Raw genomic sequence first — 27,017 nt, 5'->3', positions numbered from 1 at the left:
AAGTCGCAAATGATGACATGAAACCAGCCTCGCATTTTTGAGGCATTATGGTTTTTTTTTTATCTGATGTGGCAATAAATCTTCACATTTTTGAACTCGAGTCTTCTGCATATAAAACATGGCGGGGAAAATATAATATTATAGTGGTGATGAAAAAAAATAATAATGGTGCAGCCTCTACAATTTTACAATTAACTGTGACATATACTCCTTCAGACCTGCCGTCATCCACGGGATTCCTGTGCGGAGCATGGGTATCCCTGCTCGTATGTATATGTATATATATATATATATATATATATATATATATATATATATATATATATATATATTTTGAGATTTATATATTTTTTTTTTTGAGAGATATATATATATATATATATATATATGTATATGTAAAATAGTCCAGATATGATGATTGTCAATTTCAGACATAAAGTCGCCTGTCTGCCGGTGACGTCATTGGAACGATGACGGCAAACGTCACCCAATGTCGAATCAAGAATAAGTGATATGTGGACCCCAAACAAGAAAACCATTATCACACTTGAACCCGTTGAGATCCCATTTTCATTTATGCTGAGGTGTTGGAGTATATGAAGGGGTATTCTCACACGAAAAAATTGGGACCATCGTTTTGGGCAGGGAGTGGGGGCCCAAGGTCAAAGGGTGCCCCACACTATAACTTTTTGAATTATTGTTTCGGAGTGATTTTCCTTTACGCGATTCGAAAGATCTCGCTTTTACGAGCATTTTGATTCCAAGATTATCCAAATCGGACGATTACAACCTATGATATGGCCACTGGAAGATTGTGGGTCACCCGGAGGCGCCCATATTTTGGGGGGGGGGGGTAAAATGCTCCCGATTGGCCCCCAGGTCTGAAAATTGACACATAATGTTTTACTGTGGATACAAACACTTTCACAAAAAAGAGTGAAATCTAAGACGATGTGTCAAAATTTTGCTGAAAAATGTGTACACTTGACATGGAACACACCATGAGTATGATACCAACCAACCAAAAAAAATACCAACAAGTATTGATACCAACACATTGGGAGCGTCTGTCCTGGGGGCCCAGCGACCAAGTTGTTTGTCAGTGCTCCTTTTGTACTCAGGGGACCTGGTACTACCATTCTGCTTTGGTTTTAGCCGTTCCACTGTTTGGTTGAGCTCGCGCAACCAAAGGGAACCCGAACTCGGGAGTGTCTGTCCTGGGGGCCCAGTGACCAAGTTGTCTGTCAGTGCTCCTTTTGTATTCAGGGGACCCCTTACTCATATTCTGCGTTGGTTTTAGCCGTTCCGCTTTTCGGTTGAGCTTGCGTGATTTTTGCAGCATCTTATTGGCGTCTGTCACCGGTATTCCAGCGATGAAATCGTCTGTCATTGTTTATACCGTGTTATAAGCTATACAAATAATATCAGAAACCACCTTGGGGCCGTTCCGCTGCCAGGTTGAGCTGGCGTCGATTATGCGATACAGATATTGACCACAGAATGTCAACCCAGCAGTTGTGTCCTTGCAGACGCAGAGTTCTGAGGTGAGAATATCATCTGGCATCTTCCCATGAGGATGGCACTTGTTCCCCTCTTCAGTTGCGCGAAGCCCCGCGGGCTTAAATGTTAAAAATATTTAATAACCTGTCACTCGTACCACATCATGTTGATCATTTTTATAACTTGGTCAAAAATTATCCCATTGTGTCATCCTTGATTTCTGAAACACTCGACATCGTCAAATACTGCTTGTGAACCATTTCCATCTCCAGACTTGTTCTTACTATATCCACAACTGTGAACTTAGGCTTTCTGACATTAATCTCTTTCATATTCTAATTTTGTAAATGTTTCTGATGGTTTAGTATTTGTTGAGGTGTGAATCGTATCATTATATTTATCTCCAATATGCTGAATTAAAGATGACCATTGTTGAGAATCGAGTTGAGTGAATTTATAATATTGTGTCCCTTTAAAAGTACAATTGAATCGCTCAATAGTAACTGCTTTTCCTTCATTAAAGGTACTGTATAATGTAATTCTGTTATTCTTAAGAAAATTCAAAAATGTTTTGTTGTAGAACTCTGTACCCTCATCACTCCACAATTTTTTGGGTTTTTTCTTGCTTTTATGAAATATCTTTTGACAGGCGAACATTAGAGTATGATCTGTTTTCTTTTTTAAAGGGACACCCCACGCATGTCTGCGCCTCAACTCAATAACGGTTGCGGCATAGTGTACTTATACCCCTTATCATTATTGAGTTCAATCAAATCAGTGGACCAGATATTATCAACCTCCTTGGAATAAACCTTCCTTCCATGAAATTTTGTGATTATTGGTTGATTTAATTCACCAGCTAATTGCTCTTCAATGTTAATGACATCATTAGAGCCAATAAGTTTTTTGAATTTCCAAGCCCAAGTTTCAATTTCGCACTGCTCATCTTCTTCACGACGAACCTATCAACTTTTTCGCTCAAGGTTGGTTTTTGTATCCGATACAAATTATACAACATTTCTCTTTCAGCTTCATATTTTTCTTCCAACGTTGTGCTCTTTTCATAATCAATATTGTTCCTCATGGACACGTCATCAACCCAATTGATAGGTTTACTCCACAGTTTAGGATTGTCAGCCTCATCCAATCTTTTATTAAAGTTTGTTCCTGGACCACAGAAAGAATACCCTGGTAGTTGAAATTCCCCTGGTATTCCAGTCGTTGTTAATTTACTTCCTCAAAAACTTTTGTATATCTCCCCCACGTTTGTGTTTTGGGAATTGACTCTTTTTTTGAGCCACACACCAAGCATGTACTTTTTTGTATTACCTATTATTTTTACTTTTAACATGTGAGAAGTTTTTACTTTTGGTTTTCTTTTAACATTTTTGACAATAACTCATTTATTTATGAGAAACATTCCCACAAAGTGCGAAAACCTTTTTAGTTTCAAGCATGCGCATTTGAATCTTAATTTTTAAAACATAAAGAATCCTTTGAAATGTCTTCACACTCTCCTCCATTTATTTAAGGAAGAAAAATGTAAAACTTTGATTAAAGTCAATCATACAAGGAAAACGATGTTCATAGTGTTGACGCAAGTATTTCTAATAGACTTGTCAATTCTTTATTTGCCTCCTTCGTGTGTTGAGATTTCTGCATTTTCTGTAATACCCCTAATCTTTTTCTAATATCACTCGTTTCCATATTTATTCATTCTCTCTCTCTCTCTTTCCTCCCTCTCCCTTGCCTCCTCTCTCTTCTTCTCCTCATTTGTCTCAGTTTCTTCAACTCCTTCCTTGTCCCTTCCTCGAGTTGAATCACTTTCAACCCATAGAATATCATACAAATATTCATCAGGATTTCTTGTTATTCCTGGATTCAAAATAATTTTTTTATTATTATTATTATTATTATTTTAACAACAGGAAACAAATAAAATTTCCTCTTTATTTCGAAAAGAGCATTGCGTTTTATTAACTTTAATTTTTTTTCCTTATTTAACATTTTAATTAAAATCAAAGTTGTTGGCTTCGTTACATCAGTATAAAACCAATCTTTTATTGAAAATACCTCATTCTTATGTTGTCGAACATATTTATTAAAATACTGAATACCCTTTTCTTGAAGGTATGCTTGGACACAGAAATGATAATTTTCTTGAAGCTGTCATTTATGTCATTTATTTATGTCATCTTTCCTGTCATTTGTGTATTAGAAATATACGGCAGATTAATATGACAGGAAACACCTCCCCATCTTCCCATAGTTCAATCATTTTGTATTTCCTTTCATATTATAAATAATCCTGTTCTTTGTGTTTTCATGATATATACGATGGAAAAACCATTTTTGAATTTACCTTTATTAAATTATTTTATTTGTTGTTTGCGAATCGTGCTTTCACAAAACTCATTCTCAGCACCAAGTGAATAATATTCATCCTTACGAGACCAATTTAATCGTTCCCGGTCTTCTCGGTCAATTTTAAACGACCAATTATACCCTAAATCATTTATATCATGTCCCCATTGTTCTATTCTTATACAAACGATACTTCCTTCTTCATAAAATTGCATATGAATTAGAACTGTGAATTCTGTGTGATCTGGAGATAAAATCAACACTTCTGTATCTTTGGACTACACAGCCATTTTATTTAAGGATATACATTATCTCACAAAAGTGAGTACACAATGTACATATTTTGTTGTAACTTTTTACTTTGATATATTAGAGCACAAGACTGAAATAAATGATAGAATGTCTACTCTGTCATACATGTACAGGCCCAAAACATTTATTCTATGGAAACAATGTGGCAAACTGGGCATATCTGTGAAAAGAGGGGGAGGGGGGGTGAAAGAAAAGTGAGTCCACCCTATCTACTTTCTCACATTGAAGCGTTATTGTTTTCAGTATTTGTTTTCAGAAGCGTCCACAATTGTTTTTGAGCACAGCAGCTATTCTACTCGGTATGGAGTTGACCAGAGTTCCACATGTCTTTGCTGGGATCCTGTTCCAAGCCTCTGCAATGACTTCTCGAAGTTGCGTGATCTTGGACACCTTTCGTCACTCAACCTTACATTTCAGGTGCCCCACAGGTGTTCTATTGGGTTTAGATCAGGTGACATGCTTGGCCACTCCAACACATTGACCTTCGACTTCTTTAGAAAGGCAGTTGTCTGCTTGGAACGATGCTTCCGATCGTTTTCGTGCTGAAATACAGCTCCTCTACCAAGTTTTCCCAGGGAGGGTAACATCTTCTCCTTCAGGATGTCACAGTACATCATATAATCCATGTTTCCCTCGATGAACTTGAGCTCTCCAGTACCGGCAGCACTCATGCATCCCCAAACCATGACACTACCACCACCATGCTTGACAGTCGGGATAACGCACTTGTCTTGGTTCTGTTCCCCAGGTCGCCGCCAGACACGCTGCACTCCATCAGATCCAAACAAATTGATCTTCATTTCATCAGACCAGAGGACATGTTGCCAGTTGTCCAGGGGCTTGGATTGACTTGCTTCAGCAAAAATGTTTGCGAGCTTTCTTGTGGCTCTGCTTCAGGAGAGGCTTACCCCTTGGAGGACACCCATGCAACCTGATACGATGGAGTGTGCGACGTATGGTTTGCACACTAACAGACTGGCCAGAAGCTGTAGAAATCTTTTCAGCAATCTTGGCGGCACTTTGTCATCTGTCTTGGAGGACTGGATTCTGAACTTGGCGAACAGTACGTGCAGTCATCTTTGCTGTTGTACGCTTCTTGGAGAACCTCTGGATGACCTTGGCCACAGTGTTGGGGCTTACTTTCAAAGAAGCACTGGTCTTGTATCCTTGGCCATGTTTATGTGGGGCAACGATTCGATCTTTGACATCTTTCGAGAGCTCTTTACCATGAGGAGCCATGCTGCTTTCTCAATGACGATTGGTACAGTATTTCCTTTGCAATTATTTATTCAGCAAGCAGATAGATAATGACTGCATTGAGTACACTTCTTCACTTTTTAACATGCAAGGGAGGTTGCAGCTCTCTGGACATTGTGTGTATTGTTTGGTGCATATTTGTACCTTTAACACTCTTTGACTTAAATTTGCAGAAAATGATGAAAATGGAAGGTGTTCAACCATTCTTGACTCACTTTTGTTGCCTCCTCTTTCAGAAATATTCGTAATATGCCACATTGTTTTTATGGCATGGCAGTTTTGTGCCTGCATACATCTTGCAGAATGTCGACTCTGTCATCAACTTTGAGGTTTTGCTTCTCGAACAGCTGCTTAAAAAGTTACACTGAATTATTTACATATTTGTGAGGGGGTGTACTCACTTTTGTGAGATACTGAAAATTGTGATAAATCACTTAATCTCACCAAGTCATTTGCGTCAGTCAGGCTTGAATAATTTATTGATTTATAAGCATTTTTCATGTCAATATTTCTGTCATTCAGCCTGTGCCTTTTTTAATAATTTTATAAATCAATATCCAGTTCCTGGGATACACCAAAGATAGAACCATCTTTACCAACATAAGTCATTTATATTAGATTAAAAATAATGTCATTAAAAAATTTATTTTTGTTGAGTTGAAATAACACACACAGACATAATTGACTACAACACTTGGAATTCAATTCTTGGGACTTGAAATGTTTGATAAACACCATTCTGTAAGAATTTTATGACTTCAACAGGTGGTGGAAGACCAAAACTATCAAAATAATATTTCTCGACTATTAAAAATACAAACCCAATGAGAACCGTTCCTATTATTATCTTCTCAGTTCATAATAATATTCTTTGTATGTTGAGGCATGTTTGTTAATTCATCTCTCACACAAATAATCACATTATGAATTTTTAATTTCTTTCAATATTTGACAGGTTCTAAATTTGATGTTGTATTCTTTCCAAATTCTTTAAACCACTCATCAATGCTCATTTATTTATTTATTTATTAGAAAGATATAATCCATTACCCCTTTTAGTTAATTTTACACCTGCTTGTGAGAAAGAAGAAAGCATCTCTCCAACTAACAATCTCACTTTATCAGGCAGACTTTCAAGTTTTTCAGCAAAATCTACAATTACACCAATTCCACTAATTTGTTTCTCCAAATCTTTGTTATGTCTTTCTAAATCTTTTTGAGCCCGGAGTTGAGGCTTCCTTTCGTCGGCAGTTTTCATCGCCGCTGAAATACCACCCGTCAATGCTCCAGCCACACTTAAACCAGCAAATAAAGGAATTAGAAATGGGAGAAATCCTGCACTCGTCTTCTTCTTCTTCTTTCGGCTGCTCCCGTTAGGGGTCGCCACAGCGGATCATCCGTGTGATCCGCATTGTGATTTGGCACATGTTTTTACGCCGGATGCCCTTCCTGACGCAACCCTGGTCGCCTCTTACGACACAGGGATATGGTACACCTATTTTTAACCGGGGTATACACCGGCCCAGTATACTGGTACTCATTTCGCCGACCTCAGAAGGATGACAGGCTGAGTCAACCCCCTGGTGTATTAATTCAGTGGCCCAACGGGGCTTGAACTCAGGACCTTTTGGATCCCAAGCCGCTGCCCTAACCACTGCGCCAACCACTGCGCCAACACCAGAAATCCTGCACTCGTCTCTCTTAGTTAATATTTATTCAATATTGGTTTTGATATTTTAATTTTAAGTGAGCCAGTATCATTCAAGATTTTAACCTCTTCTCTTGTGAGCAAAACATCAATTCTTACTGCTCCTTTTCTCTGAATTCTATTTACATTAATCATGCAAGGCTTTTGATTTTGAACGCAAGATGATAGTTTATGAAGATTGATTTGATAAACATATACCCCAGTTGGCACTTTACCACGCATTTATTTATCAAAAAAAAATTATGTGAGACTAATCATAACACCATTATTTGTATTAATCTGTAATTCTGTTTCTTCCAAAAGCAAACAATATGTATCAACTTCTTCACTCTCTCCTCTTTCAATGTATAGGAAAGTATCCACTCGATTCGACTTTAACGTTTCCTTTTGAGCACTCAGGTCAATCGCATTGATTGTATACAAACTTTTAAAAGCTGTCATACCCAAAATAGGTTCTTTATTTCCATTGTTTTCACACACCTTTTGGTCAGACTTGTATGCTTCAGCATAATCATTTTTTTTCCCAATTAATTTCCAATCGATCTCGTGGATAAAATGTTCCATCTCGAGAAATGCGAAGTTGATTCACCTTTGTGTTATCACTCAATGCATGATTCTTATCAGTTGCATTATCACTATTCTCTCTCTCTCTCTCTCTCTCTCTCTCTCTCTCTCTCTCTCTCTCTCTCTCTCTCTCTCTCTCTCTCTCTCTCTCTCTCTCTCTCTCTCTCTCTCTCTCTCTCTCTCTCTCTCTCTCTCTCTCTCTCTCTCCTATTATCACCACGATGTTAATCGTCTTGACGCAAATATTTCAAATGGACTTGTCAATTCTTTAATTTCCTCCTCGGTGTGTTGAGATTTATTAATTTTCTGTAATTCCCCCAATCTTTTTTTTTTAATGAGCCTCAAATATTGTGGCTTTCCTTGCAGAACACCCAAATTCCATGTTTGAGTGGTTTGGTTCAAATTATTGTGTTGATATCTTCTTTTAATGTGTGATACATTGAGTGGCTTCTTTGCGTTAAGTCTTCTATTCAACATCTCTTCTGTTTCAAGATTAGGAGTATATTCACTAATATACCAAGTAATTTCATCAATAACAAATTCATTCTAAGCAGCAAAAGCATTAGCCACACCAAAAAGCAATCTATTTTCATTATCATTCCTTTGCAGTTGGAATATAATTTTAAGACTATACAGAACTTTATCACAACATCCAAATATACTTTTCAGAGGAACTTCCCCAGTAAAACTATAATCTGCTTTTGTATCATCATTATACATTCCTTTCCTTTGACTATATTTTGGTTCTGTGTTTGTTCCCATTGACATATCAGGAATAAAACCTTTGACAGCCCACTTTCCCATTCTATCACAAAATGAATATAGTGTAAATTTCATCATTTCAAATGCAGCAGAGAAATAATCAACTGCTTTAACTTCTTGTTTTCCAATGTACAAACGAACACTTCAAACATTTTCCAGAATAAATCATTGACAAATGTAGCGTTTGTGTTATTCCCAGCCTCCGTGAATGTAAACTTACACAACAAGAAACTTTCGGATACATTCAAATAAGTTTGTTGATTATTTATTTCAAAACTTTTTGTCTCATTTGCATTCCAGTTATTGCATTTACCTTGAAGTAATCTTATTTTTAGTGGAGTTTGAGATGACAATGGTATCATCCAAATCATATTTTCCATCAATTGCTTCCATACTAATCAGGGATCCAGACCCATGATTTTAAGAGGGACCGGACACCACTTCCTATACTTTGCAGGCCTCGTTTTTTCTTTAGTTTGGTGTCTCAGGCTGAAGAATCAAGAGGCCTGCTCGGGCATCTCGATTGCGAACACATCACAAATTGTATTTGATCATATGTACCCACCAAAAAATGAGTGCGATTTTTGGTATCACTAATTTTTCAGAAAATGTTTCATAATTTCCTCAAATGTCAAGTTAGACAGTTAATTTCAACCCCTCATAAGGACTTTGACATGATCTTTCAGATGCTGAGGCCAAATATGTCAAGTTTTGCCAATTAGAGGTTGAAAAAATGATTTTTCAGTCTAAATTGCCTGCAAAATTTGCTAAATCAGCAATAAATATTGTTTTCATTTGTCTTAAAATCAATTACACAACTAGTATTATTATAATGTTGTCAAAGGGACATAGTAGATGCAATGGGGACCACTGGTCATCATTATGATAATAATAATAATACCGAATATAAATACATGTACATGTGTTCATACACATACATATACATTATACATGTTATATACACGTATATACAATGAACATTATCTTGCAGATAATGGTAAACCACAGTTTTTTTTCTTGCTCAAATGGTGGTTTGGATGTGCACGCAACATGAGCAACAGGTTTCTAACACATATTTATTACAGATTATGATCGTTTAGACATTATTATATGTATATTAGGTTGTGTGTTGCATAGCAGTACTACATTGCACAGACACATACTTAGTACATCGTGTATCTACCTATTGATCTGGAAGATGGGACCCACGATTACAAGTATACAGTGACTTAAGATTGTGAATAAAATAATTAAGAACTAATGAAGAACTAACACATCTTTTGATTTTACATGAATATGCCTTCATGTGAATGAACATTTAAATTATATACTTGCAGGTGTGAACAATGGCTGAACCTGAACGCAAGAAAAAACGACAATCCACTGACTTTGGTCGATGTGTGATCTGCCAGCAGTCCTCGGCTGAGATAGTACAGAAACTAACCGAGAAGGGATTCCAATCATTTTTATATGCAGTAACTCACCGACTCGATGATACGGCGCTCAGATTGCAAGATGATATCACTGCAGGCGAGGAGGATTTTTTGTATAATGGTCCATTGTGTCATGCCAAGTGCTGAAATGCCTACACAAACAAAAAAACGGTCGCACAGAAAATGAAGTCGCATGTATCCAACACAAGTGAAGAAACTGCTACGACAGATGTAGGAAGCTGCTCCGTTAGGCCTAGACGTGGATCATCTGCTACTGGATACATAGACCACAAAACACAATGCTTCATATGCAGAAGAGAACGCACCAGCAAGGGTGACCACAAACTCTTACTTGTGAGTATGGCAGACAGGCAGAATTCGATATGGAAAAAGGCAAAAGACCTACAGGATGAAAACATGCTGAACCATATTCATGGGTTTGGTGATAACTGTATCGACATGGTGGCTAATGACTTCAAATACCACAAGTCATGCTTGGATTCATATTTAACAAAGTCACAAACGACATCAACATCTGGTCAACATGACGAAGGTGTACATTGGCTAACCTCCTACATAGACGGCGCATTGTCCCATGATCCGAACGACATCATCTTCTTAAGTTCTCTGCGTGACAAGTACAGGGCTTGGTTGTCAGACAGTGGGGCCTCCCTGAACTCTTGTCGATCATCATCTATCAAAAAGAAGATTGAGCACTACTACAGACAACATGGTTCACCCATCATGATCGTACCACAGAGAGGACAATCCTCTATAATGTGTTCATCAGATATGTCAATATAATAGGATATCTTCTTGCGAAAGTCGCCAGTATGAAAGATGAAATAAGTGCCAAAGAAAGTGCTGATGAGAGTGAAGACGACTCTACCGAATCGAACGGTATTCGTGAAAGGAATATCACCTTGTACCTTTCTGCCAAGTCCTTACAAACAGATATCAAGGCGACAGCTTCGCAGCTAAAGAAAAACAGAAAAGAAAACATCGACACATCTCTGCAGATAACATTTGACGCTGCGAATGAACGTCTACCTATGTCGCTGTATAACCATGTGGCCTGGCTGATTACTGACGCAACACCGGAACTTACAGACCCGAACACGCGAGTGCAACTGAAAGAGCGGGAACGCGAGAAAGTCTTCAATTTGGCCCAATATATCAGTGCAGCTTCAGAAAATGAAAGAGGAAAGCCTTCCAAACAGTCATGCTGCATGCATCTGAGCATCTGAGCATCTAACAAAGTCGACATAAGGAAACTCACCCCAACTGAGAACGCTTTCCAGTATCATATGTGCTGGGGTCTATACCAGATAGCAACATGCAAAAGAACACATAGGAGCACCCTCCACTTGCCAGACGCTACATCATTCGGAAGACAGATTCTGACTGGAAACTTAGTTCCCATCCTGATGGACAAACTACCAAAGCCTGCAACAGCCAAGCAGAAGCGATACTGCCAGTGTAGCAAGAGTAAGTGCTTAAGAAATTGCTCTTGTGCTGCAGCTGGTATCGACTGTGTCATTGCATGTAAATGTTCGGGCAATCCCACCAAGTGTGCTCGTTTCAGGGACGATAGTGGTGAAGATGAATGAACTAAATGTACACTGCAGTCCAATATTTTAACTGAGACTCCAATATTCGTTTTATTGTCTGCAACTGCGAGACAAGATGCAAGTTGCAAATATTATTTAAACATCGATTCACATGTATAATGTGTAATACTGTAATTCTATTAAATCAATATACATGTATTATTATTTTGTACATATCTGAAATGAAAAAGTATGATACATTATGATAAACATTCGTTCAATTTGTATCCAATCTGTTGTGGTAAAAGCTATGTTTCCAACAAATATATATTATATAAAAATATATATTTACTATTTTAGGGTTGGTTGACTTATAAATACATTTATATCACTGGGTGGGTGTCGCTGCTGGTGGACAATGTGTCCCCGCCCGGTGATACCATCAACCCATTAGCGTTGTGCTGAATGGGTATCTATGTGCCTGTAGTACAAACCAGTTACTTTGGGTATTGTACTTTCGTTCGTATTTTGTATGGTATGTTGGTTGTCTGGAAGCGATGTGTACATCCAGTATATTGTAGAAACAACCTTTTTCATGTTGTTGTCCCTTGATAACTCCATCATGTTTTTGTGTGGAAAGTTTGTATTTTTTTTTTCAAAAATCTTTATTATATTAAATTTAATTGTATTCACTATTTTAGGGTGGGTAATTGGCAAGCAAATATATATATATATATATATATATATATATATATATATATATATATATATATATATATATATATATATATATATATACATATATATATACATATATATATACATATATATATATAGTGGAAAATCGATATAACGCCCACCGGTGGGGTCCAAAGCGACTAGGGCGTTATAAATGATACAGCGCTATACTGACGCAGTGAAAAATATTTTACATTACATCCAAACCAGAGCCAAAACACGTGGACATGTACGTCCGCCATCTTGGATTGTTGGGGTTGATGACGAAGCGGTCAAGTTATTTTCTTTTCTGTTTTTTAAACAAGAAATAAACACAGGAATTGAATGCATATAGAATATATTTTATTTTTTTATGTACAATCGAACATTACTTACAAAATAAAAAATACGAAATGTACATTATCACAAAAATCGGTAAAATATTTTATGCTTCCTTTATCACAAAACGGATACGGAATTTATATCTTGAAGAATTCGGAATTTATTGATTGAAGAAATCGGTGATCTTGGTTGGTTTCATGGATGCTCTTGAGAGTCTTCGGGTGTCATCCAGAAGGATTTTAACCTGGTGTATCTTCAAACGAAGATTGGGGCATTCCTGCTCATCCAAGGACTCCAACCAACAAAGACCATAAAGGAAAGATTGTTAAGCTTTGGAGTGGAGAGGCTGGGGGAGGTTCAACTGGTGCCTCTTCTTCTTCCGACTCCTCTAGGGGTTCCTCTTCCTCTCCAGTTGACAGCTGTTCTTCTCTGAGCAGTTCTTCAGCCAGGTCTTTTTCTTCTTGATCAACCCAGGCCTGGAGAGCATCAAGAGCTGATGTGCCAGGGGCGAGGTTGAGGGCCGTGATGTCAGACCTGGCTACCTCCTCCTTGGAGAACTCATTGAAGTCTTCTTCATGATCAGACTTGGGAGGACCTCGGCCTTTCCTCCAGCAGTTAATGATGGTGTCCTTGGTGACCTTCTCCCAGGATGGCCCTGCAAACTCCATCGTCTTCTTAACGTTCATGGCCTTGAGGAAGACGGTCATCACTTTCTGCTCCCTGGCCATAACTTTGCATAATTGATCTTTGTAGAATAGCTTGAAACAGTTGATGACCCCCTGGTCCAAAGGCTGGATCTTGCTGGTGTTGTTCTTGAGCAGAAAGGAAGCGAAGATCTTCCCATCCTTGGACTTTAAGATGTCTCCTTATGGATGAGATGGGGCATTGTTAATGAGGAGGATAGCTTTCTCTTCTTGCCCAAGCTTTCTCAGGTGCTTCCGCACAGCAGGGCAGAACCTCTGGAAGAACCAGTCCTTGAAACAGGCTCCTGTCATCCAAGTCTTCCTGGTGTTGGTGTAAATGCAGGGAAGGAGGGATCTGTTGACATGGTGTAGACACCTGGGGTTTAGTGACTTCCTTATGACCAACGGGGTCATCTTCAGAGACCCTGACCTGTTGGCACAGAGAAGGAGGCTGACTTTGTCCTTTGGCTTCTTGTGTCCAGTCTTTCTTGATGGGTTGTCATCCAGGTCCATAGTTCTGTCTGGAGGGGTCTTGTAGTACAGACCAGTTTCATCTGCATTGAAAACCTGGTCTTCTGTGAAGTTGTTGTCTTCGATTAGTTCATTGAAGAGAGAGAGGTAGTTCTTGGCAGATTCAAGGTCTGCAGACTTGGCCTCTCCATGTTGTTGGTTCATGTGGACCCCATGTCGATCCTGCCAGCGTTGCAGCCACCCCCTGGTTAAGCTGTAGTCAGCATATTCACCTCTCTTTTCCTTGTGAAGATCCTTGTTTATCTTCTTGGCCTGATGAAGGAGGATGGTGCCTGAGATGGGTATGTCAAGTTCTTTAGACTTGCAGAACCAATTGAATAGTTTCTGGTCCAACTCCTGATCCCTCCCAATGTTGACCCTCTTCCTCTTCATCCCTTCACTGGAGTTGACAGTGATGATGAAGCTCTTGATGTTCTCTTCATCCTTCAACAATCCTCTTCGAGTTGAACCGGCGATGCCTGAATCCTTGCTGATGGTCGCTTGAATTTCACCATTCCGTATCCGTTTAATCATGTGTAGCTTCTCCTCTATGGAATAACACTTCCGCTTCGGCATGGCGGCGCTGAACTGAACAGAGCAAACAAAACTAACAAATTTTAAGATTTCTCGGCTGGTAGGTGATTGAGATGTCGAAGAGCTGGTACAGGAGATGGAACGGGAGCTCAGATTTAAGTTGTTGACAACTCTTCCGAAAGGATGTGAGCGGTAGAGCATGCGAACATTTGTTAATCTTGTACAATACAGTACCGTACTTACGTTGTGTACTGTGTTGTATGGTGTTAGAAGGGAACATGAACGTGAGTTACAGGAGATACGGATGCTATGATGATTTGAATTGAATTGATTTTGTTCATCTCAGCTTCGCCATTTATACGCGAAAGGTGCGAGAAGATGACAGCTCGTGAGTATTTTCACACCACATGTCAACTCAACACGGGGCGATGACAGCTTGAATTTTTTTCGCCACTCAGCGCTATTTTGGACTAACTTTGTCTCTATTTTCTCACTTTTTTGCCTTTAAACCTGAAATAGTAGTATTTTTTAGGGTCCAAGGTGTATGAGCGTTATATCAGTACAAGCGCTAGAAAGCTCAGCATTATATCGATTTTCCACTGTGTATATATATATATATATATATATATATATATATATATATATATATATATATATATATATATATATATATATATATATATATATATATATATATATATGTTAAATGAATATTAATTGACTCTACTGTATCTACGAGAAGTTATTTTGAGAGCACAAAATCAAGTTTAAGATGAATGAAAACATATTTACTGCTGATTCAGTTGTTTTTGGGGGTCAATTTGCACTGAAATGTAATTTTTTCAACCTCAAATTGGCGAAATTTGACACATGTGACCTCAGCATATGAAAGACCATGCCAACGTCCTTACTTGGGGTTGAAATCAACTGTCCAACTTGATATTTTAAGAACTTGTGAAAAAAATTTTGAAAAATTAGTGATACCAAAAATCGCACCCATTTTTAGGTGGGTACGGATGTTCAAATACAATTTGTGATATGTTCGCAATCGAGATGACCGAGCAGGCCTCTTGATTATTAATCCTAAGACACTAAACTAAAGAAAAAATGAGGCCTGCAAAGTATAGGAAGTGGTGTCCGGTAACTCCTAAAATAGTGGCCTTTCTGAGTTTGGATCCCTGATTATACTTGTATTTATTTGAGACAAAAGATGTTGAAACTTTTGGAACCCTGACCCAAGTATTTGAATTATTTTCTGTCGTTCTTGGGGAGACAACTGAGTTTTGCCTTTCTTAATTTATTTTATTGCTTGTAATTTATAAGAACTTTTATACTCTTTATAGTTCCTGATACATTTCCCACACCAGAAGCAGTTGAACCAATTCGGTCTTTATGTTTTTAGAATAGTTGAACCGATTCCCATTAGAGCAGTGGTTCCCTACCTTTTTCTGATCGAGTTCCACTTGGAGGTCCCATACCGTCGCCGCGTACCATCTGGTTCCAGAAAAACTCAATTCGATAAGATATCAATTTATTCACAAGAAGAACACACAAATGAACTTACTGTCAACAAAGAACAAAATTTAATGCGAGGGCTGCATCTGTTTCTTCTCCACCAGCTGGTCGATGCGGGGCATAACTTTGCTCACAGCACATCGGAAATTATGCTCGGGCGCAGCAAGACAGTTCCGGCTCTTTGACTTGATGGTCATCATGGCTGAGAACCCCTGCTCGCACGCCCACGTAGAGGGGAAAATCAGTAGCTGAGGAACAGCGTGACGGGCTAGTATCGGGTACAAGGAGGCCATGGTCACCCAGAAGTTCACAGGAGAGCATTCCTTGTGCTTAGTCTTTGCTGTCTCGTCAGCCTGTATATCTATGAGCTCCTCTTGTTCCTCGGTTCCAACAGGCAGATCGTCTGGTTCAACAAAAAATGGATTGGTGATGTTTTTTTTTTAAAGCTTGAGCCCGAAAGTGCTCGCGAACCACTGGTTGGGAACCACTGCATTAGAGTATCAATCATCCCATCTTCTCTAAATTGATGTCCAACACCCCTTTGTCTCGAAGGTTTATAGTATCCTCAACCAAGATACATACCTTCACCCTTGTGGTATGGGGAAAGGAACATCCCATCCCCTGTAATTATTTTATATTTTCCCAACTCGTGTTTCCTTACATTAACTATCATATTTATTTATTGGAAAACTTCACGAAGGTGAATTCCAATGGATATAATTTCTCCATTAAAAGAAATCATGCGATTATCTTGGTCAGTTATCCTAAAATTTACTCTCTGCATGGTTTTCTTCCTGACACAGGTCGATAAACCCGATTTTTGGGTTCCATATTGAATTTATAACCAATTGAGGTTGAGGATGTGCTGAATGAAAATATTGTATTTGTTTTTATTCCATCATAAAAAGCACCATCAATCAAATCACAGTGAATTAATACCGAATTTATTCCTGAGGATATTTGAATGACAATATCACTGCAAAACATCCCATTGGCTTCAATCTTTTTTGAGGAGAAACCCAACAACTCTCTAAATGAATTATCAATTGTGAAATCAACCTTGTCGTTATTTTTAAGTCTAATCATTGTTTTGAATATCTATAACAATATTTTTTGGTTCATCAATAGTTATTTCCAGCCTCACGACCTAACAACAATAACAGTCCATGAACTAATTGTGATGGGTCATTTGGAAGAAAACAAACACCTGAAGCATGGATACTTAAAGCCTGAATAATTTGTTTCTTCTTTTCATTCTTCCTACTTTTACCAGAAATACCATCTGTATAATTAAGAGAGTTCAGCAGATCAATATATACTCCATCATCATTATTTTTCATATCTAATGGTTTGTCAAAATACTTTGATTCATCCCTCACAGTGGAGGAATCCCCAACAGTTGAACCTTGTTTTCCATCTTTTTTGAGAAGAAACATTAATCTGGGGGTTAATTTGACAGGTGGTTGAGCATAACTCAAGTACTTTAATTCATCATTAAATATCAATACCTTTTTTTGAACAAGATGAAATATTGCTGGTTGTTTGGTTGGAATGAGTCCTGCTTTGGTTTTTGAATGTGCTGAAGGTTCATTGTTTTGGAGAGCATTCACAATATAATCAGGGGGTTGATTAATCTCTTCCAGTTGTTGAAATAATTCTTTGTCATCATCTTCTAATTCTCCAATATGCCCTATTTCTTCTTCTGTGATTTGTCTGAAATTTTTTTACATTTGAAGTTTTTTCGTAGTATTTTCTATTGTGGGAACTGTGGAAACATTTATAATTTTTGGGGGGAAGTTTTTAAAAGTGGTTTAAAAATTTCCTCTTCTTTTCTTTCAAATGCTTCTTCACCTGTTAGTTTCTGTCCTGTTAGTTTCAACAAATCCTGTTGTTTTACAACTTTTGAAGCCAACTCTTGATGTTCCTTAAATCTTCTTGCTCTTTCTTTCGCATCCATTTATTTATTGTAAAATATCATTTAATGAATTGTAAAGATCAACAGGGAAATTTTCCTTTTCTTCATCAATAAAGTAGATGTGTTCAAATAAATCCTTTTCTTTAAATATTTCATCAAATTCTTTACTAACATTAATACGAGTTGTTATTTCTTCTTCACTAATACTGGCATTTCTGCTTTTCATACGTTTGCGTTGAGTTTCTTCATCAACATCCAAACCGAATGATAAAATCTTAACCTCGCTCAGATGTTTAATAGTTTGTCTCGTTCCTTCTGGATTAGTTTCTAATATCCCAAGACCACCAGATTTTAGTTTCTTTAACTCACTCTTTCAATGTGAATATTTTGTTGTACCAAGAGAAACCTCCTCAAATATTTGACCTTTGTTCCTCCACTGAAATATAGTAATAATCTTCAATCTTCACCTTCAACCTCTCCAGGTCTTCTTGCTCGAGTTGTTGTTGATACAATGCGTATCACGGGGTGTTTGTTAAAACCAAATTTAAAATATTCTCATTTGGTGATACAGGAACCTTAATTTATGAAAGTTTTTTCCAGAAGCAGATTTACCCACAAGATTTATTATAATAGTTGTCATTTATATGTTATTGTTCATACAATAAAAATATATCCTTTAATATCTCATCGTTTCACAACTATTTATATTTTTCAATCGTGTGCTTCATAGAATCCCCAAATTCCTTTTTACTGCATAATGTGGAACAATTGTCTCTCCAAAAATTGTTGTGGAAATGGCCCTTAGTGTGTTATTAAATGCATGGTGAACCAGGTTGTTTGGTAAATGGAAGTTGCGTGTTTTTTGTTTGTAGTGGTGGTGTACCGAGATCATCATCTTCTTCCTTCCCCTCTACGAACACGTCTCTGCCCATTGGCCTGGGAGGTGAGTGAGCAAAGGTGGGACAGAGAGCGCCAAGGGTGTGTGATCGGCTTTCGTGAGGAGCGAGCTCAAAGAAAGGCAGGGAAGGGACGGACTGCATGAGGTCTGTCTGCCATCTGCTGAGGGAGGAGTAACTGAGCTTGTCGAGTGAGGATTCGGCTGTATGGAAACGACTCGTGGGAGGCTGCAATCTGCGTCGAGAGGAACTGGCTGCTGTGTGAGTCTGTGATTGACTTTATGAGGTCATCGACTGGTTCAACCTGCGTCTCACCACGGAGACTCTGTACTTTCTCACCTCACGGCTCGACACGTTCGTCGATCCGCCTGCGGAGCCCAACACCCTAATTTGGCGAGGCCTGGACTTGTATGCTGGATCTTGTGAAAAGCCAGCTGAAGCATACCATAGATATTTCGTCTTTGGCTGTTGATCTCATCGAGTTTGGACATGCTGAGGCTGTGTGGAGAAGCGGTGCCAGAAGAAAAAAGGACGATGACACCGCCATCTTGTCACGTGGCGTGCTTGAACCCGTTGACCTCGGCTTGTCATCAGCTGCATTGGTGCCTTCGACACTTCCTCTCGTCCATGAAGCATCACCAAGTACTGTGTGTCTTGTCTGAATCTTGTCTAAGGTTTATCTCGCTAGGGTTCCCCTCAAAACTTGTAGCTCCCAAGTTAAAGATTAATAACATTGTGGTGAATGCTTTGCTTGTGATGTCACCAAAAAAAATCTGGCTGAGTTATAAAAGATTTGCTGCCTTAAATTAATTCGATAAAACCAAAATGGTTACGGACTGAGACTCGTCTGGGTCTCTGACAAATTCACCCAGCTGGCAAGGCACTGGTGTATTTTGGTATCGTGATCTGAGGCACATAACCTGATAATTGAGCTGTGAAGTGACACCAGATCTTTTGGCTGGCAAGAGTAAGGTGTGATTGACATCACTTGTCTGAATCCTTAACAATATGTAGAGTAAAATAAAAGTATTGGCATTGTTTCTGATGGAATGACAAGGAAGTTGAAAGTATGATTGACTAGGATAAATACAATTAGAAGAAGAATGTCTCCCTCTTGTGTAGTAGCTGTCCATTACCATTTGTTTTCTCTCATTAACACAATCAAAGATAACAATTCTTTTTTTTTTTCTCTGTGTTTCACTAAATAGTTGTATTATATCTTCAATGTTGCAATGATTGTTTGTTTTGAAGCCCAGTATTAAAACCTTGTGGGAGTAGTTGATACTGTGGTTGAAAACTCAACTTTGTGAAAATTTTCATAATCTAAAAAGTTGGGAGTCAGGAGCATCTTTAAAAGTAATAAGGTTTTACCACATCTGCTTGAATCAACTATGGGACATCTTATGAATTTGGATGATTGTTGAATTTTATCTTATTTCCCCAAATGGGTGAAGAATCATTTATATATTTGGAAAACAGGTTATTTAAGGTTTTTTTTTTTTCCCCAAGTTCAGATTTAATTTCAAGGTGATCCATTATTGTTATTTCCTTGAAAATCATGAATAATATACACAACAATCCTTTGAACAGTTTCTTTCCTTGTAAGGAAAGGTGTTTTATCACCCTCATACTTTACATTCACTTCGAGATCCTCTTGGATTACTCACATTGTTCTTAATCTTCTTCTGGACCTTTTTTTTGTTTCACAGCTTGTTTTCATCAAAACTTGACATATGTATGTAAAATAATACCCTGCACAGACAGTAATTATCTCCAAAACTCAGCAAGGTTTTGGTATTATATTTGCAAACACCCTATTCAATTATGATGTTGTTAATTAACTCAATATATCCTATTACTCACATGAAAGCAACAGCAAGTGCATTAAATCAGATAATTTTATTAACAATCAAGAGATTATAACCATCCACAATGATTTGCACTAAATTAAGATTGCATTTATATGTTCTTATGGAAGTGGAGGGGGCTGATAAGTCTTGGACAAAAACTCCAACTACAATACATGTCCACTTGGTGAAAGTTGCAGTGTTATCAACATCTTGGGTAAATTTAATCAATGAAGCACCAAATCATTACTTTTCTTTCCTTGAGGAGATTTTGAATAATTATATTACATATGGCAGCAAGTGCTCATGTCAGAAGAATGTGGGTGTATTTCCATTTAATGAATGGTCAGGGTGTGGAGAAAGTAGATCTTGGCAGGTGCGAGTTTGGGGCCTCAGAGTAACACGATGGCTGCACAAGCCCTCACCATGTGGACCTTCAGGGCCTTCCTCATGCATTGATGCAACCACAGCAAGTTGGTTTTTTTTTTTTGCTGTTAGGACTTGTTGTTCCAGGACTGGCACCACACAACAGCAATGTTAAGGGTTTGAATTGTCCAACCTTCTCTTTTTCTCTGCATTGCTCATCTTATCTCCTCAAGAAGGGGGTAGTTAGGTCAATCACACAAAGCTTCACGAGACAAAATCGTACATGGCATGGTTCAACACTCCAAAACAAACATAATCAAGGTTAAACATCATGGGCTCATGTATTTCAACAAAACTAACAGGTTCTTTCAGAAGCATTTAACTTGCATGATATGTTTTATCCTTTTCCTCATTTGCTATTTCTAGCTCCTGCTTTCAAGTACCAAATCCAAAGCTGTTCAATTTTGCAGTTACCATTCATATCTACAAAACAATTCACAAGCAGTTCTTCAGAAACTGACTAAGCACTTCTATACTGATGAAAGATGGTCAAGTCAGTGTTAAAAATACCTCAACCTACTCAATCAGAAGACAGATAAGAGGTAATATTTAAATTGGCTTGAAGCATCATTGCATTCTTTTATTCTGACCAATCATTACTTTCACTTGAAGGCCAAAATACATTTAAATTATGATTTATGAGACTTACAGTAAAACCCCACATGTGAACGCATTTTTAGATAGGAAATCCTGAACATCATGCTCCCAATAATCTGAACACCCCACAATGTGAATGCTATTCCAACCTTTGAAGGCATCAGTGCAAAACATGGCCATTGTACAGCTGCATGGCAAACACCATTGCGAATTATCACCCAGTTCGTTTTACTGGATGCAATGGCATGGATAGAAAATGCAGCGGGGTGTGAAGAGATAGTGACTTAATTCGAACCTGTTTCTAAATTAATCAATGGAAATCAACCAATCAGCAGAGGCCTGCACACTTCACTTGCTATTGAAGTTCATGCAGTACAATACACCAAAACACATCACAATCTGGTAAAAGAAGCAGAATCCAACTCGCTGCTGATTTCACATCATAAAGTCAATATCGAAGGAATTCAAAGACAGAGCCCTATCCACGAAAAGGAGGCAGTTTCATAGACATTTGCAACCACGTGCACACATGGTTCCATGCTGCTCATTCAAAGAGGATCCCTGTCAGCAGACCAATGGTAAAAGCAAAGGCCTTAGAAATCACGACTGCCATTGGTGAGGTGGATTTCAAGGCATCCAACGGCTGGCTTGCCCAATTTCAAGCTCGAAACAAGATCTCAGCACGTGCAGTTAGCGGCAAGAGTGGTGGCGTTGATCAGACAACAGTAGAGGAGTGGAAAACACATCTGCAACAGCGATGAGACAGTTTCAAGCCACAAGACATTTTTAACGCTGACGAGACTGGCCTCTTCCCACAAAGGTCACTGGTGGAAAAAGGAGACTCCTGTCATGGTAAAGTCACCAAAGGATCAAATAACACTGCTGTTGTGCGCTAGTATGACTGGCGAGAAACTGAAACCACTTTGCTTTCGTAACATCAGTCAATTCCCTCCCTGTGTCATGGACAGCAAACAAACAAGCATAAATGGATGACCTCAGCATTGTTCATTGAATGGTTGAAAGCACTGGACAAGAAGATGCAAAACCAACAGCAGAGGATTCTTCTCTTTCTAGACAATGCACCATCTCATCCAATGGGTGTGACGCTGACAAACTTGACAGTAAAGTTTCTGTCTTGCATCCCCTTGACCAAGGCGTGATAAGCAACCTGAAGCATCTTTTCAAACAACAGCTGCTCCAGCACGTGTTGTCAAAGATCGATACCGCTTCAAACATAAACAAAATCTTGAAGAGCATTAACGTTCTCTATGCTGTTCAGTGGAGTGGCAATGCATCGGATCAAGTCCAGCCAACAACGATTGTCAAGTGCAGCTTCCCTTCCGAGTCACCCAATAGTGACTGGGACGATGACCTCATTTCGCACGGTGCAGAGATTGGCATATGCGATGACGTGACCCCCCCCCCCCCCCCCCCCGAGGAATACATTCGGTGCGCGTGCATGACTGGGAGAACGATTTAATGGGGAGGAAGTGGAAGACATGCAAGTGACAGTACAAGATGGACTCAGTTGTGTGCAAAAGCTTAAAACTCTTTCTGAATCAAGGATGGGCAGAGTTGCTCACTCCTTTGGAAAGAATCAAACATTCAGTTCAAGTTCATGTCCTGGAGAAAGCCAAATCAAAACCAGAGTTTTATAACATCTTGGCTGAGAGACAAGTAATTGTATAAATTTTAAATTTTGATTCTCATGCTGTCAATTTTGCATTGCATTTTTGATCTCATCCATTTTCTATCTTTCCGTGGCAAATAATTCGAATAATTGTATTACTACTGAATGATTAAATAACTTTTGTGATCTAATCGAATACAGATGTCGCGTTCATGGTCAGTTGATCCCCGAAAATGAACACTCCGCATATGAACACATTTTTGTCCAGTCCCAGAAGTGTTCAGAATAGCAGGGTTTTACTGTATTTGACACACTGCAGGTTTTCCCACTTCCAAAGCACATAGAGGTCTGTAATTTTTATCATAGGTACACTTAAACTGTGAAAGACAGAATCTAAAACAAAAATCCTGAAAATCACATTGTATGATTTTTTTTAAAATAAGTATTTGATCACCTACCAACCAGTAAGAATTCCAGCTCTCACAGACCTGTTAGTTTTGTCTTTAAGAAGCCCTCCCATTCTCCACTCATTACCTGTATTAACTGCACCTGTTGGAACTCGTTATCTGCATAAAAGACAGCTGTCCAGGGACAAAATTGTAGACTTGCACAAGGCTGGGATGGGCGACAGGACAATAGGCAAGCAGCTTGGTGAGAAAGCAACAACTGTTGGCACAATTATTAGAAAATGGAATAAGTTCAAGATAACAGTCAATCTCACCTCATGGAGCCTCAACGATCATGAGAAAGGTGAGCGATAAGCCCAGAACTACATGGCAGGACCTGGTCAATGACCTGAAGAGAAGTGGAACCAGTCTCGAAGAAAACCAGAAGTAACACACTACGCAGTCATGGATTAAAATCCTGCAGCGCACGCAAGGTCCCTCTGCTCAGGCCCGTCTGAAGTTTGCCGATGATCCAGAGGAGGAATGGGAGAAGATCATGTGGTCTGACGAGACTAAAATAGAGCTTTTTGGTTTCAACTCCACTCGCCATGTTTGGAGGAAGAAGGATGAGTGCAACCCCAAGAACACCATCCCAACCATGAAGCATGGAGGTGGAAACATCATTCTTTGGGGATGCTTTTCTGTAAAGGGGACAGGACGACTAACGTATTGAGGGAGGATGGATGGGGCCATGTATCACGATATCTTGGCCAACAACCTCTTCCCTCAACAAGAGCATTGAAGCTGGGTCTTCCAGCATGACAACAACCCAAAACACACAGCCAGGGCAACTAAGTGGCTCCGTAAGAAGCATCTCAAGGTCCTGGAGTGGCCGAGCCAGTCTCCAGACCTGAAAGTCTGTGTTGCCCAGCAACAGCCTCAAAACCTGAAGGATCTGTATGGAGGAGTGGGCCAAAATCCCTGTTGCAGTCTGTGCAAACCTGGTAAAGAAATACAGGAAACGTCTGATCTCTGTCATTGCAAACAAAGGTTTCTGTACCAAATATTAAGTTCTGTTTTTCTGATGTATCAAATACTTATTTCATGCAATAAAATGCAAAATAATTATTTAAAAATCATACAATGTGATTTTCAGGATTTTTGTTTTGGATTCCATATTTCACAGTTGAAGTGTACCTATGATAAAAATTACAGACCTCTACATGCTTTGTAAGTGAGGAAACCTGCAAAATCGGCAGTGTATCAAATACTTGTTCTCCCCACTGTATATGATCAAAGGTATCTCAATTTGTAATCTCAAAACAAAAGTTGACATTAATTATAACCAAAAGAAACATGATGATTCATTCTCAATTTTATTTTTTTTATTTTTTTTAATGAGCTTAGTCTGAAAGTAATTAACACAATTACCATACACAACCTCCATGTTAATGTATTTGACAACCGATCCAGGAAAAAGGTGTGTGTGTGTGTGTGTAAAACATACCTGTGCTCAGTTATTACATCACGCTGTTATATTATTGGCTATTGTCACACTTATGGCCACATACTTTGATCTGAAGACTATAAATAGAAATTTTTCCAATATCACAACTCTCCCCATCATGCATGCTAATTCAGTGTCTACATTTAAATTTTATAACTGCAAAATTGTTTCATCATTCTTTTACTGCCCCAAGCCACACAATATCAAAGTATTAACTTGTTATCATTTAAAGCCAAGTTGCACATTCTTACATTAATTCACAGGGTGGAAATGAATCACCCCATTTCAGGCTCTCAACTCTCCACTCACTCAACACCACATGCAGATGAGATATGAATGCAAACATACAAGAGTTCCAGGTTGGAACACTGAACTTGCATTCTTAACACAAAATTCAACCTTTCCAATCACATTGCATTCACAAATCCATCCAAAGAGAAAACACCTCCACACAATACCATGCAACAATGAAAAAAAAAAAAATCCAAACAGGTAACTCAACAAACATTTATCTATTTCTCACTGAACCATTCTCCTTGCTCTTTTACCCGAGTCAGAACTCAGTCTCAGCATGACGCTGTTCAATGTATTGCTTGCACACCTCCAGAGACGAAGCTGAACACGGCCTTTCTGGATCGGGTCTGCACTCCCATCTCCTTGTTGATGCTCTTAATTTCCTTCCCAAACTTTCCTCAAGTGATTCAAACAATCCCAATCAAACGTACCATTCTCAGGAAATGGCAATTTGCAACATACATCTCACACATGTCCCTCTCCATGACCTGGGGCAGGTTGCCTCGGTATACACAATCTCATCACTCTTCCAAACCCCCATCACAAATACTAAAGAGTATGCACTTCAATGTTGCAAAAATACAATAAATGCTGGCCAGCACTTATCATTCAAGCCACATAACCACAATCACACAGTGAGCAGAGTACCAAACTCGCTCAAGGTACAGCAAAGACTCAAACTCCCCTATGCAAAGATCCCTAATCTCTATTCAGCCCACAGACTTCAAGCAAACCCAAACCAAAGGATCCCCTCAAGCCTATCAATAAAATTATCTGACATGCTTTCCTTTGTTCAAACCGCCCAGGAAAGGGCAAACGCTCTCCACTTACCATGCTCAAGCAACTGCCTCCAGGGATATAGTACATCCAGTCTCAGGCACCAATTATTGTTAACAGTTTTCACCAACTCAATGTAAATCCTGTTACTCAAATAAAAGCCACAATTGATTCACTGTCCACATCACAAAGTACATTAAATCAGATAATTTTATTAACAGAGTACTATGGAATTCAAAACACTGAGATGTAAGCATCCACAATGATTTGCACAAAACCAAGATCACATTTCCTGGCATTTATATATTCTTATTGGAGTGGGGGTCAGGGGGGGCTGATAAGCCTTAGGCAAAAGAACTCCAATTGCAATATGTGTCTACAAGGTGAAAAGCAAATGACATGATGATGGCAAAAGTTGCAGCATGATCAACCAGGTCACCTTGTTGCATAACTGACATCCAATTTGACTTGTAGCATAAAAATTAAATTTATAAAGCAACAGTAACAATTATAATTATTTTCTCCCACATCATATCAATTTTTATGACATTCCTTGTTTTTGTTTCACAACCCAGAGTTTTCATTAGATCTTCATGAAACTTGCCATGTATATGCAGAAAGCGCACAGACAGTAACCATCGCCGCTAATGGAAATCACCTATCCCATTTTCTCCGAAACTGGGCAAGCTGTTTGAATTTTACTTGCAGGAATCAAGCCAGGCATTAGCACAGATAATTTATCGCAAACCTGATGCATCACAATGTCATCATCAAGATGACAAGGATCTTAGCTCATTTCAGCCTGTTGGTGTAAATCTAAAATAATGTTTTTTTTTTTTTTACATTCTTTATCATTATTTAGAAGATAATCACAGAATATTCATTGTTTATAGGCTATTGACCATTTCATCCCACTATCACATGCAGGACAATTCTCAAATTCATCATATGGAGAATCAGGGAATTCAAGAGGCTCAAGATCTGGTATACT

At 38.6% G+C, this 27,017-nt stretch overlaps 1 long non-coding RNA gene across 2 annotated transcripts in view; it reads left to right on the top strand.

Moving 5' to 3' along the window:
* LOC147029130 (uncharacterized) overlaps positions 1-24,940 on the top strand; it is a 42,396-nt gene extending 17,456 nt beyond the window's left edge. Inside the window, exons 5-7 of one of the 2 annotated variants that reach the window (XR_015057833.1) lie at positions 4,420-4,593; positions 4,925-5,437; positions 18,539-24,940. This is a non-coding gene — a long non-coding RNA (uncharacterized LOC147029130). The remainder of the gene's footprint in view (positions 1-4,419; positions 4,594-4,924; positions 5,438-18,538) is intronic. The other variant, XR_015057832.1, reaches the window with a different exon arrangement.
* The last annotated feature ends 2,077 nt before the right edge of the window (positions 24,941-27,017 follow it).

This window comes from Eptatretus burgeri, chromosome 4, assembly GCF_056783735.1.
Source record: "Eptatretus burgeri isolate ZD-2024b chromosome 4, Ebu_testis_v1, whole genome shotgun sequence".
Classification (NCBI taxonomy): Eukaryota; Metazoa; Chordata; class Myxini; order Myxiniformes; family Myxinidae; genus Eptatretus; species Eptatretus burgeri.
Note: the sequence above shows the minus strand (reverse complement) of the source record. Positions and strands in the feature narration are given on the sequence as shown.